This window comes from Acartia tonsa, chromosome 10 (assembly GCF_053477335.1).
Source record: "Acartia tonsa isolate MP-2025a chromosome 10, ASM5347733v1, whole genome shotgun sequence".
Taxonomy (NCBI): Eukaryota; Metazoa; Arthropoda; class Copepoda; order Calanoida; family Acartiidae; genus Acartia; species Acartia tonsa.
In genome coordinates this window covers 6097414-6117020 of record NC_137269.1, presented here as the reverse complement: position 1 = coordinate 6117020, position 19607 = coordinate 6097414, and the positions used below count along the sequence as shown (strand labels likewise).

Below are 19607 nucleotides of genomic sequence, written 5' to 3'. Positions count from 1 at the left end.
CTAGGACTGAGCCTCGACTTGTAACAGTGAGCCTTGACTCGTATCGATGGATTAGTGAGCCTTAACTCGTATCGATGAAATATTCTATCGATACGAGTCAAGGCTCACTGCCTCTTTTTCTTAGTAGTGAGCCTTGACTTGTAAGGGACTGAGCCTTGATTTGTAACAGTGAGCCTTGACTCGTATCGATGGGTTAGTGAGCCTTGACTCGTATCGATGAACTTTCTATCGATACGAGTTAAGGCTCACTGTCTTTTTTTCCTAGGACTGAGCCTTAACTTGTAAGGGACTGAGCCTTGATTTGTATGTAGTGAGCCTCGACTTGTAACAGTGAGCCTTGACTCGTATCGATGGATTTTTTCATCGATACGAGTTAAGGCTCACTGTCTTCCTTACAAGTCAAGGCTCACTGTCTCCCTTACAAGTCAAGGCTCACTGACTTTGGATTGGTGTCCTAGGCGTCAGCCTGTAGCAGCGCAAAATCTACGTCTAACCCTAAGATAAGCCCTTGGTATACCAAGACTGGTGTCCAGGCTTGGGTGCCTAGGCGTCAGCCTGTAGCAGCGCAAAATCTACGTCTAACCCTAACATATAGGCTTGGTATACGGGTGTCCAAGGCGTCAGCCTGTAGCAGCGCAAAATCTACGTCTAACCCTAAGAATATAGGCTTCCTATACGAGCGCTAGTGTCCAGGCTTGGGTGCCTTGCTTACGGTCGTAGTGTCCTTATAGGGTGCCCAAGGCGCCAGCCTGTAGCAGCGCAAAATCTACGTCTAACCACAAGCATATAGGCTTCCTATACGAGCGCTAGTGTCCAGGCTTGGTGTCCTTATAGCGGGTATAAGGGAACCTTCATACCGTAAGCAGATTTGACCCGCTTTCCAATGTCCCGACTGCGTAGAATCTTATCGGGACATAGGAATGAGGGTACCAATAGAGTGGATAATAGAGAATAAAAGAGTGAAATATCAAAAAAATGCTAAAAAATTGCATCTATCTTCGGTTTGGGTGGTGTCCAGGCTTGGTGTCCTCGCTTACGGTCTTAAGTGTCCTTATAGGGTGCCCAAGGCGCCAGCCTGTAGCAGCGCAAAATCTACGTCTAACCCTAAGATAATCCGTCTAACCGTGTCTTAAATACAAGTGTCTGCGCCATATAATTCCTCTATTGATTGATTTTTAGGGGCACTATGATGTGTGTCTATCCTGAAAAGTCTACGTTGATTCCTACTTACTTTGGTGAAGGTTTTAAGAATCTAGAGTTAAGTTTGAAAATTAAATATTTAATATAAATTTCTATTTTAACAATAAAATTCAAAATTATCTATATTTTTTACATTTATTTTAATTTTAGTGAGCCTTAACTCGTATCGATGAATTATTTCATCGATACGAGTCAAGGCTCACTGTCTTTTTTTCCTAGGACTGAGCCTTCATTTGTAACAGTGAGCCTTAACTCGTATCGATGGATAGTGAGCCTTGACTCGTATCGATGAAATTTCTATCGATACGAGTTAAGGCTCACTGCCTCTTTTTCCTAGGACTGAGCCTTCATTTGTAACAGTGAGCCTTAACTCGTATCGATGGATAGTGAGCCTTGACTCGTATCGATGAAATTTCTATCGATACGAGTTAAGGCTCACTGCCTCTTTTTCCTAGGACTGAGCCTTCATTTGTAACAGTGAGCCTTAACTCGTATCGATGGATAGTGAGCCTTGACTCGTATCGATGAAATTTCTATCGATACGAGCTTTGGCTCACTGCCTCTTTTTCCTAGGACTGAGCCTTCATTTGTAACAGTGAGCCTTAACTCGTATCGATGGATAGTGAGCCTTGACTCGTATCGATGAAATTTCTATCGATACGAGTTAAGGCTCACTGCCTCTTTTTCCTAGGACTGAGCCTTCATTTGTAACAGTGAGCCTTAACTCGTATCGATGGATAGTGAGCCTTGACTCGTATCGATGAAATTTCTATCGATACGAGCTTTGGCTCACTGCCTTTTTTTCCTAGGACTGAGCCTTGACTTGTACAGTGAGCCTTGACTCGTATCGATGAAATAATCCATCGATACGAGTCAAGGCTCACTGTATTTTCATTTTCCTAGGACTGAGCCTTCATTTGTAACAGTGAGCCTTAACTCGTATCGATGGATAGTGAGCCTTGACTCGTATCGATGAAATTTCTATCGATACGAGCTTTGGCTCACTGCCTTTTTTTCCTAGGACTGAGCCTTGACTTGTAACAGTGAGCCTTAGCTCGTATCGATGGATTTTTTCATCGATACGAGTCAAGGCTCACTAGTTTTGCTTGGGCCCAAGGCGCCAGCCTGTAGCAGCGCAAAATCTGCGTCTAACCATAAAAAAACCCTCGGAAAATCAAAAAAACCCAATTTTGAGAGGCCGAAATTCAGTGAGCCTTGACTCGTATCGAAGGGTTGGGTTACAATTTGCAAAATTCATTACAAGTGAAGGCGCATTCTAGTCGTGGATTTCTTAAGACCACGCGTTTTTTTCGGCCTCTCAAAAAACCAAAAAGTCGTGTGCCGCCGGCAGGGCTGCAAAGCTTGTTTTGGCTCTCTGACTGTTGCCTATTCTTCGCGCCCGAAAGGGCGCGACTTTAAGCGCAAGTTTTAAGCGCAAAAACGCCAAATAATTTATCAATATGACCAGGATCCCTCATCCCCCACCACCAGCTCAAAAAACACGAATTTTAGCGCAGAGAGGGCACCTTTCTCAGGGTTCACCCTACACAGCGGTAGGGGTCTCCCTCCAGGTGCGCTCTCTCTAGCGCTAAAATCCAGTCTCCCAAGCTGGTGACAACGGCTTCATCTGCCGAGTGTCAAAGGTTGTTGGTGGGCACCTGTTAAGTCGTCAGGTGGGTGTCAGGAACAGCTCACCGTCTCAGTCACTCGACTCTGTATGAGTCTAATGATGAACAACGGGGCCTTCCTCCTAAGTCGTGTCCTTGGGACACAGTGATTGGGAGCGATAGATAGATATAGCTTTCGTTCTACCAGGCTTGCGCCTAGCTGCTCCTTTCCCGACAATCTCACTAATTTTAGATAGCTCTCAAGACTGGTCTCTAGCTTAGAGGCGTTCAGCTATTAACCAAAGTACTTAGCGCATCTGCTCTGACAAGTCAAACAACAGAAACACCAGCGGTACCAGGCTCTGGTTCCTCTCGTACTAAAGAGCCTTACTCAAGACTAGTCCTCCCTATTAGTAGGGTAAAACTAACCTGTCTCACGACGGTCTAAACCCAGCTCACGTTCCCTTTTGACGGGTGAACAATCCGACACTTTCTGAATTCTGCTTCAAAATGATAGGAAGAGCCGACATCGAAGGATCAAAAAGCTACGTCGCTATGAACGCTTGGCAGCCACAAGCCAGTTATCCCTGTGGTAACTTTTCTGTCACCTCTTCCTTCAAACCACGAATTAAAGAGGATCGATAGGCCGTTGTTTCCAAGGTTCTCCTTGTACTGAAAGGAGAACTCAAGCTGGCTTGTGCCCTTCTACTCTATTCAAGGTTTCTTTCCTTGAGGAGCCAACCTTAGGACACCTGCGTTATCGTTTGACAGATGTACCGCCCCAGTCAAACTCCCTGCCTCACTCTCTCTGAGGTTAGGGTTGCCCTTTCAACTTCCTTCTACAACTGAAGCAAGGCATTAAGCCTAGCTGTCTTTCCCTTCCGACTTCTTAAGCAGAGAAGACATACGTGTGAGAGTATTTCAAGACTGGCTTTTACACCTCCTCTCTATCCTACTTCAAGTATTCCTCTCCACCAAGCGAAACTAGAGTCAAGCTCAACAGGGTCTTCTTTCCCCGCTAATATCCACAAGTCCGTTCCCTTGACTGCGGGTTCGCTAGATGGTAGATAGGGACAGTGGGAATCTCGTTAATCCGTTCATGCGCGTCAGTAGTTATCTGACGAGGCATTTGGCTACCTTAAGAGAGTCATAGTTACTCCCGCCGTTTACCCGCGCTTAATGGGACCTCTTCCATTTGACATTCAGAGCACTGGGCAGAAATCACATCGAGTCAATGTCACCCTTTGACTATCTCGATGCTTTGTTTTAATTAAACAGTCGGATTCCCCCTGCTCGTGTCAGTTCTGATCAAGCTATTGATAGCTAGACGTATATACGTAAGTATATGAAGCCTAGCGCTTCCATGCCTTCAAGATTAAAGGTCCGAACCACATCCAGTCCTTCCAATCCAAGGGCACTTCCACGCTAAACCCGACTAGCTTAGCCTTCAGAGCCATTCTTTCTCCCAAAGTTACAGAACCATTTTGCCGACTTCCCTTACCTACATTATTCTATTGGTCAGAGGTTCTTAACCTTGGAGACCTGCTGCGGATATGAGTACGGCCTACACCAGTTCAACCATAGCCTTAAGATTGGTTTTCAAGGTCCAGCTTCCACCAGAGACACGTCTTGAACGGACGTGTTCTTAGCTAGGGTTACCTTTACTCACTCTGACAGTGTTTCAAGGTGACCTTTCGCTTATATAGAAAAGACAACTCTCTCTCTGGGGTTAGAAGGAATCCCAATCCACTTTCCTGGTTACCCAGGCCTATATGCTAGGATGAGACTGGTATAGGAACTTGAACTCTAACAAGTTTCCCTTTCTCCGCTTGCACTTGCCTGTGCCTTGTACATACTTCAACTTTAGATTAGAACCGCCTGACTCGCGTTCAACTACTGTTCACACGAAACCTTTCTCCACTTCGACTATCCAATCCCTCCTTGGATTATTCGCTACTTCCACCAAGATCTGCACACAACGTTGCTCCCGACTTTACTTTAACTGGCCCTTTCTTGCCACGTTATTACCAGCCTACTTGTGCCTAGCCAACCTCTAGGCACAGCTGGAGTATAAGTCCTTCTATAGTTTTAGCAACATCCATTTTCAGGACTGCTTTCTTCGACAGGTGAGTTGTTACACACTCCTTAGCGGGTCCCAACTTCCATGGTCACCGTCCTGCTGTCTTAAGAAACCAACACCTTTTGTGGTATCTTATGAACTATGACTTTGTTACTTTAACTCTGCGTTTGGATCATCCCACAGCGCCAGTCCTGCTTACCAAGAATGGCCCACACGTCCTTTCATATTCCTTCCGACTTTAGCAAGGCCTTCTACTTAAGCGCCAAGCTATTCTCATCCATTTATAGTTTGAGAATGAGTTGAGATCGTTCCAATCCCATTCCTCCTAGTCATTGGCTTTACCAGATGAAACTATCCTTGTGAATTACAGCTATCCTTAGGGAAACTTCGACTGGAACCAGCTACTAGATAGTTCGATTAGTCTTTCGCCCCTATACTCGACTCTGACAATCGATTTGCACGTCAGAATTGCTACGGGCCTCCACCAGGCTTTCACCTGGCTTCACCCTGATCAAGCATAGTTCACCATCTTTCGGGTCTTAACAGATTCACTCAATCTGACTTTGCCGCTACTACTATAGCAAGCCTTCAACGAAACCACATGCCTTGGTTTCCCACTTGACTTCCCTTCACACCAACCCTCTACTTGGGTTCTATTTGTCCGCCTGTTAAACTCCTTGATCCGTGTTTCAAGACGGGTCGATGTCACCGTCTTTACTTTTCAACAACGAGTGCTTTAGCGCTCGCTATGCCGCCCTCTACACACAACTGAAGTGCTAGCTCTCCCGTCTAATGCACCTCCTTCCTTCTCCTTCAAGGTTGACTCTAACTGGTACCCAGGTTCACCTTCCTATGAACACAAGGAATACCAGCTTGAGACCCTTACACCGTTTGTCAAAGGACAATTTCACATACTTTTGACTCTCTCTTCAAAGTTCTTTTCAACTTTCCCTCACGGTACTTGTTTGCTATTGGCCTTGCCGCCAGTCTTTAGCTTAATGAATGGTTTACCTCAACCTTCAGAATACAATTCCAAATATTCCTACTCCACTCTCAAGCGGGCGTGCCTAGACCTTCCCAGCTCTCTTGGTCCTTCACCTTTCCTATGAACGAACCACATTCACGAGAGACCTTGCCATGGGAAGCCTAGACTACCCGCTTGCTTGCGCCTCACAGTCCCTCTTACAGAGAGACTCAGCCTAGAGCTACCGTCTTGTCATTCGCTATTACTAAGACGGTCTCCTTGGATTCCTTTTCCTCCGCTTATTGATATGCTTAAGTCAAGCGGGTCTTTCATTCTCTATCAAACACTCTTATTGAGTCAAACTGCCGCTAATTCTCAAATTAGACCTTTACGTAGCTCTTTGGATCCGTCGCATATATTACTGTCCTCTCTCCTACCTTCTAAACGAAGGGTAGGAAGAACCGCCCTATGGACGGGTGCCTTGCCTCCTTATGCCCACATTCTGACAAGGAATACGAAACCAAAGCCTTGCTTTGTTTCCTGCGCTTGCGTTCAACCAAGCTATGTTCATGTGACCAGCGATTCACATTCACTCTAGTGTTTAGCTACTATCTTCTTCAAGCTACAAGCCTAGTGTTCCCTTGTCCACTAGCTTTGCTTTAGCGCCTTCACCTGCGCTTTCTCTTTGGCAGGCGCCTTTGGCCTGGTATGGATTCGTTAAGACTAGCTCTACGATTCCTTGTTCCCGACAATACAACTCCACTATGATCCTTCCGAAGGTTCACCTACGGAAACCTTGTTACGACTTTTACTTCCTCTAAATGACACAGCTTGAACTACTTCAGGTACCCAGGTCAAGTGTTAGGGCTCCTTCCATGGTTCTCACTAAGACATTCAATCGGTAGTAGCGACGGGCGGTGTGTACAAAGGGCAGGGACTCAATCAAGGCAAGCTATTGACTTGCCTTTACTAGGAATTCCAGGTTAATGTCGAACACTTTCAAGCGACAATCCCGACTGTTAAATATATTAACCGCTTGCCTAGTCCTTTCGAACCAGGGACGGGTTATATATTCAATTGTAGCACGTGTGCGGCCCAGAACATCTAAGGGCATCACAGACCTGTTATTGCTCTTTCTTTAGCTACTTCGTTCAACTAACCCTTCCAAGAAGACACACATCTTCAAGTTAGTTAATGTTTCCACCCGACTTCAATTTGGAAACAGTGTCCTTATTGGTAAGTGAGAGTCTCGTTCGTTATCGGAATTAACCAGACAGATCACTCCACCAACTAAGAACGGCCATGCACCACCAACCACCAAATCAAGAAAGAGCACTTAGTCTGTCAATCCTTCTAGTGTTCTGGCCTGGTAAGTTTTCCCGTGTTGAGTCAAATTAAGCCACAAGCTCCACTCCTGGTGGTGCCCTTCCGTCAATTACTTTAAGTTTCAGCTTTGCAACCATACTTCCCCTGGAACCAAATAACTTTAGTTTCCAAAAGTCGCCTATCACCACGTCAATAGACATGCGATAGATTACTGGTTGGCATCGTTTATGGTTAGAACTAGGGCGGTATCTAATCGCCTTCGATCCTCTAACTTTCGTTCTTGATCAATGAAAACATACTTGGCATATGCTTTCGCTTTTGGATGTCTTCAAACGGTCCAAGAATTTCACCTCTAGCGCTTGAATACATATGCCCCCGTCAGTCTCTATTTATCATCAAGTTATGGTTGAGACCAACATAACATACACAACTCCTTGTTATATTATTCCATGCACAACTATTCCGACTACTGGTCTGCCTTTAGCACTCTTGTTTTTTCAAAGTAAACACAGACCCAGCTCAATCAACCTTTGAAAGTCAATTGACTTGTCCTTTCCAACCAATCAATAAGAACCGCTAGCGCTTGCGCCAGGGCTCCCACTTGACAATCTTCCGACTACGAGCTTTTTAACCACAGCAACATTAGTATACGCTATTGGAGCTGGAATTACCGCGGCTGCTGGCACCAGACTTGCCCTCCAATTGATCCTTTGACATTAATTTAGATTAACATCATTCCAATTACAAGGCCTCGAAAGAGTCTTGTATTGTTATATTCCGTCACTACCTCTGTCTTTAACAAATGGGTAATTTGCGCGCCTGCTGCCTTCCTTAGATGTGGTAGCCATTTCTAAGGCGCCCTCTCCAGAATCGAACCCTGATTCTCTGTTACCCGTCATAACAACTGTGCGCCTAAGGCACCCAGTCTACAGTTGATAGGTCATACCATGAATGAACTGATAGTCAGGTTAACTGAACTATCAAGAACGGCTTCAGGTCAACTTTAGTACACTTCCGTGTTTGGTTTCTCAAGCGCTTACCTTCCACAACTCCTATTGCCTTGTCTTATGTATTAGCTTGAGAATTACCAAAGTTATCCTTCCGCTGCTCCTTCTGTTCGATCAAGTTGATATGTTTTAATGAGCCTTTCGTAGTCTCTCTCACTTTGGCACATGCATGGCTTAGGCTTTGACGTTAGCATATATTACTGGCAGAATCAACCAGATTAGGTGTCTACCTTCCTATAGACCCCTTGGTTAAGACTCTGACTGGAACCTCTCACCCACAAGCAAGCCAGCAACACCCTTAACCTAGCTTGCCCTTTAGCTCTAAACTTGGGTCTCTTGAAGCCAGTCTTAAGTCTTTAGGTGTCTACCTTCCTATAGACCCCTTGGTTAAGTCTCTCAACCAACCTCTCACCCACAGTTAGACTACAGTCGACTCGACCTTCAGCCCACACGGTAACTTCGGCAGGCTGATGTCTGGTTGCCTACTGTAGCCTTCAAACTTGGTCTCTTGAAGTCAGTCTTAAGTCTTAAACTTCCTTTCCTTCGTTTCCTTCCTTTAACACAGCGCTTGCTTTGCCAGCTTGCAAGCGCTTGGCTTTGCTTTGAGGTGCCCTAGCTTGGGTTAACAATAGCTGGCACCTCTCTATCCTCCTTCAAAGGATACCTTGGACGTAGTCAAGGTTACCCTCCTAAGACACTCTTTGACTGTCCACTCTCACCCGCAAGCCAGCCCGCTCTTAACCTCTCACCCACAGTTAGACTACAGTCGACTCGACCTTCAGCCCACACGGTAACTTCGGCAGGCTGATGTCTGGTTGCCTACTGTAGCCTTCAAACTTGGTCTCTTGAAGTCAGTAGCGTTGCCCTTAAGCTCTAAACGGGAACCTCTTGAGTGGGACAGTCTAAAGTCTCCTTGGTTATGGTTCTCCCGCCCTTCTAACCTTAGGCTTGGTGTCTACTTCACCACGGTTGAAGGTGCCCTTCCTTCTACCCAGGTCTATAACACACTTCCTTTGACTTGGTGTCTACCTCACCACAGTCTCCTTCCTTTGACTGGTGTCACCTTCACCAGCTTGACTTAAGATAGCGGGCGCTCTATCTTAGTCTACCTTCTCACTCAACCAGGCTTCCCTTACTAAGGGTGCCCTCCTTTGACTGTGGTGTCCACCTCACCACAGTCTCCTTCCTTTGACTGGTGTCACCTTCACCAGCTTGACTTAAGATAGCGGGCGCTCTATCTTAGTCTACCTTCTCACTCAACCAGGCTTCCCTTACTTAGGGTGCCCTCCTTTGACTGTGGTGTCCACCTCACCACAGTCTCCTTCCTTTGACTGGTGTCACCTTCACCAGCTTGACTTAAGATAGCGGGCGCTCTATCTTAGTCTACCTTCTCACTCAACCAGGCTTCCCTTACTAAAGGTGCCTTCCTTTGACTGTGGTGTCCACCTCACCACAGTCTCCTTCCTTTGACTGGTGTCACCTTCACCAGCTTGACTTAAGATAGCGGGCGCTCTATCTTAGTCTACCTTCTCACTCAACCAGGCTTCCCTTACTAAAGGTGCCTTCCTTTGACTGTGGTGTCCACCTCACCACAGTCTCCTTCCTTTGACTGGTGTCACCTTCACCAGCTTGACTTAAGATAGCGGGCGCTCTATCTTAGTCTACCTTCTCACTCAACCAGGCTTCCCTTACTAAAGGTGCCTTCCTTTGACTGTGGTGTCCACCTCACCACAGTCTCCTTCCTTTGACTGGTGTCACCTTCACCGTCTTACTTAACCAGGCTTCTCCCTTAACAAGGGTGCCTAGAGATAGCCAGCATCTATCTCTCCCGACTTTCTTTGACTTGGTGTTCGCCTCACCACAGTCTCCTTCCTTTGACTGGTGTCACCTTCACCGTCTTACTTAACCAGGCTTCTCCCTTACTAAAGGTGCCTTCCTTTGACTGTGGTGTCCACCTCACCACAGTCTCCTTCCTTTGACTGGTGTCACCTTCACCGTCTTACTTAACCAGGCTTCTCCCTTAACAAGGGTGCCTAGAGATAGCGGGCGTCTATCTCTTCTCTTCCCCTACCTTTACCTCATAAGGTAGGGTGCCGGTTCATCTAACATCAAGCTCCCGTAAGCCGCTAGCGCTTGACAAGGGCATGGATGGTGTCCATGGTGTCCTTTGCCTCGCGCGCGCGGGTCCCTCTTACGAAAAAATATGTTATCCCCTATATACTTTTGAAAATCCGCTTATGGGAGCACTAGTTGAAAATTTCTGAAAATTTTTACCTTATTAAAAAATAAAATTTTTGAAAAAAAATACCCTATATTATTAGTATATTATTAATATAATATTATATAATAGTATAAAACGCCTAATAATTTTTTTTGAAAACGTCTCCCCCCCCGTTCACCGGTATCTGCAGAGTTTTTGGGCGCCCAGCGGCGCCCATTGGGCCCCATCCAGTAGTAGTAATCCTTAAGCCTACCCTGGAGTGAATCTTGAATTCGCATAATGACTGATTCTACGCGGATAGCTTAGTAGTACTCTACTCTAGAACATCTATACTACTGTATCGATGATCCTTGTAGTCACTAAGCGTCCTCTCGAAGCATAGTCAAGAGTTTTCAATCGATGTCACACCATGTCGGTTACCAAACAGGCAAAGTCCTATCCAGGGGAGTCGGAGCACTCTATCTTGGTTCTTTACCAGGGCACCCGCAGTGCCCGCCCGCTTCCCTTATGGTTGCTACCCTAGTCGACGGAGGGCGCATCACCAGTCCAGTAGGCGACCTTTCCCAAGAATAGCATTCTACCGAGTCCATGTTCCCAGTTCGATGTCCCTTTATCCAACAAGTAATATGAAGGAGGAACCAAGTTAAGGACCAAGATCACTTACACTACTGATAGACTCTTACTCCGAGTTTAAAGACTGGACTAAGGGGGCAGCCTTGTGAATACTTCGCCACGTTAACTACCGCCCCCAACCAGTACTGTTGAGGTGGAGATGAAGAGATCTAATACGACCCGCACTCCTACTCAGGGTAGCTTAAGTGCACGACGTAGATGAGGCAACTCATGTCACCCGTACGCTCCTTAAGGAAGGTTAACGTCTCGGGAAGCTTGACCCTGAAACTTGTAGATGTTTAAAGTCCAGTAGACTAAAATTGCTAAAGTCAAAGCAAGGTCATAGTCTTCCAGTCAGGCAGAACACCTGACCTTAGTACTATAACCGACCGCACTAGTATACCAAAGGAGGCGCCTACCCAGGTTAACTCTTGACACTTGGTATGGTACTTATGTCGAACCCCGGTTTAAGTAAAGGACAAGAGGAAACATGAATGCCCCCCACCACCACGTCTTAATCTCCAGAGGGAGGCGACGTGTCTTGTGTTACCATGCTTGGTGCGGTTCTGCTCGTATAGAACTCCCCCTCTGGTTCCTTGCTCTAAGGGCAGCTAAACCGTCCAATCTAGGTTCTCCCAATCACCCTCGTCCAGCATAGCGGCCTCAACCCATACCCAGGTCAGACACTCAAGCAAGAGTGCAGTACTAAGGGAGCTATGCCGCAAGCAAGCAAGCGGAACAATTCCTACCTTGAACCAAGGATATGTTAGACTACAGTCGACTCGACCTTCAGCCCACGCAGTGACTTCGGCAGGCTGATGTCTGGTTGTCTACTATAGCCCTCAACCCTTGGCGCACTGTCACCCTATACTATAAGCGCCAACCCAAGTCAGGTATTTTGACTCACCGAAGGGGTCCACCTACTTAGAGGGAGTCAAGTGTCAAGCAACCCGCACACTACACTTACTTAAGGTGACGCCTTAAGTATACAGCTTAATCTCCCGACGGAGGCGCTGCACCTTCTTCCACGAGTCTACTTCCCGACTAAGTTACTAAGGTTTCAGTCACTACGGCGGACCGCTGGCGTTCTCGGCCTACTACCCGTTCTACTTAGTGAAGGACTCTCCGCACTTGCCACCTTAAGTATAAGGGTTGAGGGCTGTAGGCACGGAAACTTAGACCGCTTATCTCATCTCTCACCCCAAGCAAGCATCGCCCTACTACACTTGCGGGCCTGTTGAGAGAGTATCCTTCAGAGTGCTACCCAGGTGCACTCTATCTAAGGGTGTTACACCGTGCCTCATCCTTACGGTTACAGTGCCTTTCTCAACCCTTAAGCCAGGCCTTATCAACCTTCTTTGGTACACTCGCTATGCGAACCTGACTTGTAATACCAATCTGTAGGCAACCTTGGTGACCTTAGCTTGCCTTCTACTAAGTGTCTACCTTGTTACCATCCTTCAGGCTTCCTTCGCTCCTCCACTCTAGTGGTTCTCAACCAAGCCTCACCAGGGCACCTTCTACCAAGGTCTTAGGCGGCCCTATACATTGCCTATACGTTGTAGCTTTCCTTAAGGGCAGATGCGCTTTGACAGCCAAGCCAACCACCGTGACTCCACTGTCCCTTAAGGGAGTTGCCTTAGACCTTGGTTTAGGGTGCCCAAGATACCAGTCTGTTGAACCAGTAGAGTGGGACCACCTACTTCGGTTAGTGCACTAACCCGCAAACGCTAAAGTTAGAAGGCAGCCTACAGATATCTCCTTAACTGCCGCCCGAAGTGACCCTTAAGGCATTCAAGCAACTGTCTACTGTCGCTTGACACTCCTACTACTGGTTGGATGGTTAAGAGTGAACCAAGGTGTTCCGTCTTAGGGTAGTCTTCCTACCCGACTCCAAGCGATGTGCACCCAAGCGACATTCTCGGGTTACCTTAAGGAAGGTTACCCTTACTGGCGAGAACCTGCCCTTGGATATTGGAACACTATAACCAACCACCTACCAAGATCCATTCCAGACCTTTCGGCTACCAGTAGTCTACTTGCGGGATTGATTACCCCCGCAAGCAGCTTGGGTGTGACTCTATAAGGTCAGTCACCCAAGTATTAGGGCTATGATCCATGCCGCCGTCAACTCTACACTGTGCTCCTGACACAAGGTATCCTTGAAGAAGGATGCCTAAAGCAGGAGACTTGCGCTAAGCGCTAAGCTTAGGCTCCCTAAAGCTGCCCTCTAAGTGGTAACGTCCTTAGAAGGCACCTTGTCAGGAGACTTGCCGCCTTGCTCAAGTATTGGTACCTTGAATACCCAGGTGTATTCAAGCAACTGTCCAATGTCACTACCAATACTCTACTACTGGTTGGATGGTTAAGAGTGAACCAAGATGTTCCGTCTTAGGGTATTGGGCAGCCCGTCATTCTCGCGCTGCCTACCCGACTCCAAGCGATGTGCACCCAAGCGACATTCTCGGGTTACCTTAAGGAAGGTTACCCTTACTGGCGAGAACCTGCCCTTGGATATTGGAACACTATAACCAACCACCTACCAAGATCCATTCCAGACCTTTCGGCTACCAGTAGTCTACTTGCGGGATTGTTATGACCCCCGCAAGTAGCTTGGGTGTGACTCTAACAGGTCAGTCACCCAAGTATTGAGCGCTCCTTCAACCTCCTCTATACTAAGACCGTTACCCAATCTTAGGCTCCCGACACAAGGTTTCCTTAGAGGGACACTAAGGGCGCCTTAAGCAGAAGACTTGCCGCCTAATCCTACTATAAGGACACTCAATCTCAGTCAGGAGTACTGTCTTCATCGATAGAGTGACCCGTGTTGCGTTCTTGAAGCGCTATCTATAAGGGTTCCCAAGATAGAGCGCCTTCGGTAAAGGATTCGAACCATTTCCCAACTATAGGTCAAAGCTCTATCTATACGGGTTCCCAAGATAGGCACCTCGTTGTGCGTTAGCGCTTGGTATAGAGTAAGGTAAGGGCAGACATCCAAGATTGATGCCTAGTCTACCCTACTCTACCTTAAGGGCGCCTGTCTCAGTCAGTAGTACTGTCTTCATCGACGTAAGCTCGCCCGCTGTGCGTTAACCCGACCGTATATGCGTTATAGTGACCCTAACCTTCGGTGTCTACCTTCAGTAAGGGTCCAAGAAACCGTATCTAGATTTTCGTTCAAATCCGTCAAGCGGTTTCTATGATAGCGGGCAGCGCTACCCGCTAGTGGTCGGGTCGGGGAGGTAGGGAGAACGACATACCATGCTCTCCCTAAACCTTCGTACAAGAATTCTTTGGCGTAAAAATTCTCTGGCGCATGCCACTTGCACGAAAGTAAGATTATAACCAACCTTCCTCCCCTATATACTTTTAAAATTCCGCTTATGGGAACACTAGTTGAAAAAAAAAATTTTAATTTTACCTTATTAAAAAATTTTTTTTTTGAAGTGGAAAGTGAAAATCTCGGCAACCAAGGTCACTTTGGATAGCTGTAACTTTGGCTAGGATTGAGCTACAGAGGACTTTAAGTACTCAAATTAAACATCTTGGCAAGCCTAACAACTTTTATTAAAGACTTTGGACAAGATTTTGACTTTTAAGGGGGGTTATGGGGACCCAAACTTTGCCAATTTTGGATTTCCATGCATTTGACTGCAAAACTGCAAAAATTTATGCAAATTATTCTAAGTCCAAAGTTGAAAAATGAGAAAATGAAAATATCGCAAACCTAGGTCACTTTGGATAGCTGTAACTTTGGCTAGGATTGAGCTACATAAGACTTTAAGTACTCAAATTAAACATCTTGGCAAGCCTAACAACTTTTATTAAAGGTTTTGGACAAGATTTTGACTTTTAAGGGGGGTTATGACGACCGCAAGTTGCCTGATTTTGGATTTCCATGCATTTGACTGCAAAAATGTAAAATTTGATCAAAATTTTGGCTAAGACAAGGGTGCCCTCCAAAATGAAAATCTCGGAAACCAAGGTCACTTTGGATAGCTGTAACTTTGGCTAGGATTGAGCTACATAAGACTTTAAGTACTCAAATTAAACATCTTGGCAAGCCTAACAACTTTTATTAAAGGTTTTGGACAAGATTTTGACTTTTAAGGGGGGTTATGGGGACCCAAACTTTGCCAATTTTGGATTTCCATGCATTTGACTGCAAAAATTAGGGGATCTCAGACCGGCAAGAGGGCAAGGCAAGGCAAGGTGACTCGTTGTCGTTCTCGTTTTGGGTTGACGTTGACGTAAGCGGTTGACGTTGACGTAAGCTGGCTTACCTTCCAAGCGGGTGGAGATAGCGCTTTGCCTATACTAAGACATCGAACCAGGTCTACCTTGCGGGTTACCATGCCGCTTCACCTGCCCTCTTCAATCAGACTAAACAACTAACCAACTAACATACAGACTTAAGGCCATACCCTATCTATAGAGTGTGTTTCGCTAATTAAAAATAAAGTCCGGCGTTTTTCTTTAAAGTACAGGTTTAGCACTTAAACCCCTTTCCCCTTTCTTAAAAATTGAACACAGTAATAGTGTCTGACTGATTATGACGTAACAAAAAAAAATTAGCCAATGAGAGGCCGTTATTGACCAATGGTAAAATTTATGATGGCCTCTCATTGGCTAATTTTTTTTGTTACGTCATAATCAGTCAGAAACTATTACTGTGTTCTTAAAAATTTTATCCTTTTATATAAAGTAGTAAGCGTTTTTGTTCTCCTTTACAGTGAAGCTTCTTATAGGTCCTGGGAAGGTTTTAAACTATTTTGGGGGAGGGTGTCTTCACCCCTTTCCCTCCAAAAAATATTTTTTTATCTTTTTGAAACTCAAATTTTAAATGGAATGAGGTCGACTGAGGTCGAAATGGAATGAGGTAAAGTGCCCCTAGATGCTTCTAGGGGCGTAGCCGCTAGTTAAAAATAAAGGGGGATGGGGGAATTAGTTTTAGTTGTTTGTTTATTTATTACTCTAGGGTTAGGTTATATTGGGAACTAGTTATGCCCACCCACAGACATAGAAAATGATTATTTCAAACAAAAATATGAGTGGGGGGTCTTTTTAGCCGATTACTAGTTTTAACTTTTGGCAGGTATTGTATCTAAACAATGTTAAAGTTGAATGACCTCTCTACGCAAGAATAATCATCCAAGCTTTACATTTTGCAGCCAACTTTTCCACGCCTCATAAAACCGCAAGATTTGCAATTTTTGGAAATGTCTGATTGTATGTCTAGTTAGATCTTGAAAACAGTTATACTGCTCAGATCGTATCATTGTAGGGAAGTTTAATTTTGGTCCAAAGCCTGAAATTATGAAATTAATTGATTTTTGTGTCCATAGATAAAATGACAAGAAACTTTTCGATTAATTTTCAGTTTTTGGTTCGATTTTTGCAATATTTGTGGTTGGTTACTAGTATAAAATCAAAATTCAAAGCATTCTATGCAATGGCTATTATAGATTATTTTTCTTTTCCTACTAATCCTAATTTAGAAATAAATAGTGTAATATTTAATTTCTACTTTTAATAAAATTTTTTTTTATATATAATGGTGTATGTAACTTCATGATGAATTGAATTTGCTTCTGAAATTATTCAAGACAATCTCTTTCTTTTGTGATATCTTTTGTGCTTCGCTACTTATGGATGTTGTCATCTTTGTTTTTAAATTAAACATTTTGCTAGAAGTTTCCGCAAATTTTGCGAGTTTGCACGGAAACCAAACTCGTTATGCCTGACATATTCGCGCAAAAATTTAGCAATATGGAAAATCGCAATAAATATACACTCCACAGAAATGCAGGGATACGGGGATATGCAAATGAAAGATAAATACACCCCCCCCCCCTACCAACTCACATAACCAAACATAACAAAATAATTGTTTTGAATATATTGAAAATATTGAATGTAAGATTCATTTTTTTTTCAATTTACCTAACCCCATTTTACTTTACCTAGCTTAGTAACTGTAAATCTTATTAAAATAAAATTAAAAAAAAACCGCCCGAATCCGATATATGGTTTTAGATGCAATACATATAAATAGCTACTACTCTTTAATTTATATTGGGCAGCAGCCTGTCCAAAGTGTGTAAGAGAACATTTATTTTCTTGGTTGCTTTATGAGATAAACTTATGAACTTTTTTGTGAATTAAGGCTCCACAACAAATTGTCTTTTAATAGAATGGGAACACATTAACTTATTTATTAAAATACATTTAATCAAAAAATCTGGCGTTTTACTCAAAATTATTGAAGTATAACGTATTTGATTATTCTTATTATTTCTTGAAAAGTATAACTTTCTAATAGTCTAGTTTGATAACTTGCAAATATCCTTATACTAAAGTAACAGGATGTCTATCTGTCTGTTTGTCTGTGTGTTTGTATGTTTGTACCGAAGGATCTCGCTAACCGCTGAACCGATCGGGTTCTCCTTAACAGGGTAGCTTCTCATAGGTCCCGGAAAGGTTTATAACTATTTTAGGGGAGGGTTAAATATAAATAGCTACTACTCTTTAATTTGTATTGGGCAGCAGCCTGACCAAAGTGCGTAAGAGAACATTTATTTTCTTGGTTGCTTTATGAGATAAACTTATGAACTCTTTGTGAATTAAGGCTCCACAACAAATTGTCTTTTAATAGAATGGGAACACATTAACATTATCAAAATTCATTTAATAAAAAATCTGGCGTTTTATTCAAAATTATTGAAGTATAACATATTTGATTATTCTTATTATTTTTTGAAAAGTATAACTTTCTAATAGTTTAGTTTGATAACTTGCAAATATCCTTATACTAAAGTAACATGATGTCTATCTGTCTGTGTGTTTGTATGTTTATACCGAAGGATCTCGCTAACCGCTGAACCGATCGAGTTCTCCTTAACAGGGTAGCTTCTCATAGGTCCTGGGAGGGTTTATAACTATTTTAGGGAGGGTACTACCACCCTCCCAAGAGAAATCACAAAAGATCAAATTTTTTTTGCGTAGAGAGATTTCAACGCAACATATAAGGTATCGTAGAAACTTGAACCAAAAAAACAAACATTTAAAGTGCCACTAGAGGCTTCTAGGGGCGTAGCCGCTAGTAAGATAGATAGAGGATAATATAAGACTTATCTTAAACGCGCATAGCTTGTTCTATAAAACTCTGTCTCACTAAATATAAGTAAATATTGCAGTATTAATTCCATTGCAAAAGAATGCCATATTTGGGTTGAGTAAATATTAGCTTTAGAATTAGCATGTGACGTCATAAGAAATAAAATAGATGAGAGAAGAAATGGGAAAGAATCCCTCTAAAAAAAAGATGAATAATCCCTCATTTTTATGACGTCACATGCTGAGTTTTTAGCAACTTACTCCCCCCGTTCTTGCATCATTCATCATTCACTTGATCCGATCATTTGAAGCCTTTGGATATAAATATTCATGTGTAATAATCTTTGTTTTAGTAAATAACTTATTTAATATTATTTTTTACTATCTTATGACCCCCCCCGCCCCCCTCCTTCTAATTAAACACTTTGATTACACTTTGACACAGTTGATTACATTGATTTTCACATTTTGATCATACATTGCTACACTACTTATGTATATGCTTATTCTGTGCCATATAAAATCAACCACCTATGACCGATCTCCAACTTTCTAGCAATATAAATAAAATTTTGCAAAGAGGCAGTAGGTTAACAGTTTTGCAAATACCAAGACATACATTTTATTTCCTTATCTCTTGTACTTTATCAATATAATTGTTAGTAGCAAAGCTACTCTATAAATCGAAATGTCCGTCCGTCTGTCCGACTGTTAGAGACAGAGTGGGGGTGATTTTCTCGGCTCCTATGACAGATAGAAGGCTGAAACTTTTTGACAACATCCCCATCACTAAGGAGCATAATTAACTTGTTCACCTCCATGGCGGTCGGACTTTTGTTTAGCAGGCTTTAGGCTATTTTTGTATTTTTCACATTTTTCACCATAACTTTGGTTTTTATGGTCCGATTTTAATTTTTTTCAGTCATGGATATCTAAATTAAATTTCCCTTCGTTTAATGAAATATCCTAGGAGGTTGGACTGCCTTTTAGCAGGTTTTTGGCTATTTTTGTATTTACCCATATCTTTAAGAATATCAAAATTAATTTTCCAGTTGTTTAAAAAAAACATCCATGGTGATCGGACTGCTATTTAGCAGGTTTTTGGCTATTTTTATATTTTTACATATTTCCTTATATCTTTGGTGTTTTTTGTCCGATTTTAAAACTTTTTTGAGATGACAATATCACAAAAATGTTTTCTATTGTTCTGAGCATCCAGTATGTAATTTACTTTGACCGTTGGTGTGTCAGTCAACATACAAAATAAAATAATGTTTTGTGTTTATTTTCTCCAATAAATCTTATATTCTTGATCTTATTCTACTTGTACGTTTTCCCATCCACGATTTTTGTGCTTCGCTACTAATGGATGTTGTCATCCTTATTTTTATATCATAGCATAAAACTCCTAAAATACCGTAGGCTTTTAAAGACAGGTATTCTGCGGATAAGAAAATAAAAGATTATCAAAATT

General features: G+C 43.4%; 2 long non-coding RNA genes, 1 other non-coding gene and 1 pseudogene across 3 annotated transcripts in view; all 4 read right to left on the bottom strand.

Moving 5' to 3' along the window:
- LOC145330274 (uncharacterized) overlaps window positions 1–8683 on the bottom strand; it is a 29706-nt gene extending 21023 nt beyond the window's left edge. Inside the window, exon 1 of the long non-coding RNA XR_013883344.1 lies at window positions 8453–8683. This is a non-coding gene — a long non-coding RNA (uncharacterized LOC145330274). The remainder of the gene's footprint in view (window positions 1–8452) is intronic.
- LOC145330925 (large subunit ribosomal RNA) lies at window positions 2876–6199 on the bottom strand. The gene has a single exon (XR_013883595.1). It is a non-coding gene; the product is annotated as a large subunit ribosomal RNA (ribosomal RNA).
- On the bottom strand, window positions 6614–8404 carry LOC145330922 (small subunit ribosomal RNA; annotated as a pseudogene).
- Window positions 8684–8805: 122 nt separating the features above from the next.
- On the bottom strand, window positions 8806–10441 carry LOC145330275 (uncharacterized). Its single transcript, XR_013883345.1, has 2 exons — window positions 10174–10441; window positions 8806–10072 (listed from the first exon to the last, which is right to left on the bottom strand). It is a non-coding gene; the product is annotated as an uncharacterized LOC145330275 (long non-coding RNA).
- Between the last annotated feature and the right edge of the window lie 9166 nt (window positions 10442–19607).